The sequence below is a fragment of the Giraffa tippelskirchi genome, chromosome 11 (genome assembly GCF_054371585.1).
Source record: "Giraffa tippelskirchi isolate mGirTip1 chromosome 11, T2T-mGirTip1v1.2.pri, whole genome shotgun sequence".
Classification (NCBI taxonomy): Eukaryota; Metazoa; Chordata; class Mammalia; order Artiodactyla; family Giraffidae; genus Giraffa; species Giraffa tippelskirchi.
The window spans coordinates 70,541,369-70,542,500 of NC_137285.1; positions in this window are offsets into that span (position 1 = coordinate 70,541,369).

Below are 1,132 nucleotides of genomic sequence, written 5' to 3' on the forward strand. Positions count from 1 at the left end.
GGGCCGGGGGGCGACGCCCGGTCGGCCCCGGCTTCCCCAGCCCCGCGGCCGTGTCGAGGAGGAGTCCGTCGCGCCCGCCCTCGTCCCCGAGCCGGTGGCGGCGCGCGGGCGCGGTCTGGGCCGCCTCGCTCGAGAGCGTGTCCCCGGGATGTGGCGCCTCGGGGTCAGACTAGATGGAAAGACGGATCCGTCGAGGGTGGACGGGAGGAGACGGGTGGACGGCGCCGCCGGCCCTGGCGGCGGGGCCGGGGCGTGGGACTCCGCTCCGGGGCCGGCCGGGGCCGGCCGGCGTCCCAGGCGTCGCGGGACCGCCCTCGTGTGTGGGTGGCGGCGGGATCCCGCGCTGGTTTTCCTGGCGGCCCGGCCGTGTTCCCGGTGGTCTTTTCTGGTCCCCGGGCGGCGCCCGCGGCCCCTGTCCCGTGGCCGTCGCTGTGCGCGCTTGCCGGCCCCTCCCCGCCGCTGCCGGCCTTCCTCCTCGGCCCGCGCGTGCGACCGCCCGCGTGCCCTTCCCCCCCTGTCTGGGACCGAGTCGGCTTCGCCTCCTGTGGGTGTCGTCCCCGGGCGGAGCAGTGCCCTCGGAGTCCCTGAGAGAAGTGAGGGGAGGGACCTGGCGCGGCGGGGTCGCGCGAGTGAGGCCCGTGGCGGGCACGCCGGTAGGCAGGCGGGAGAGCGTTCTCCCGGGCCGGCCGCGGCTCTGGGTGTGTGTGTAGGTGGCGGTGGGCGCGAGCCCCCGTGAGGGGAGCCTCCCCCACCCTCCGCTTGGGGGTGTGGGGGGGCCGGAGAGGCCAGTCCGCCGCCCCGGGTGTGCCGCGGGACCGCCCCTGTGCTGGGAGGCCTCCGGCGGTGAGATCCCGCGGTGCGCCCCGGTGGCCGACTCGCTTCCCCCGGGTCGTTTCGAGCCATCCTCCTCGCGGTGGCGCGCGGCCACCCCACCTCTCCGCCGCCGGTTCCGCGCCGCCGCCGCGTCTTGCGCGGCGTTGGCCTCACGCGGCCGCACCTCGTCGCTGCCCCTCTCCGTCCGTCCGTCCGCTTCGGTCCGCTCCCCGTCTGCTGCTTCCTCGGGGCCGCGCCCTGGTGCGTCTCGCCTCCCGGGCCTGCCGCGGCCCCGATCCGTGGCCCGTGCCGCCGCCCG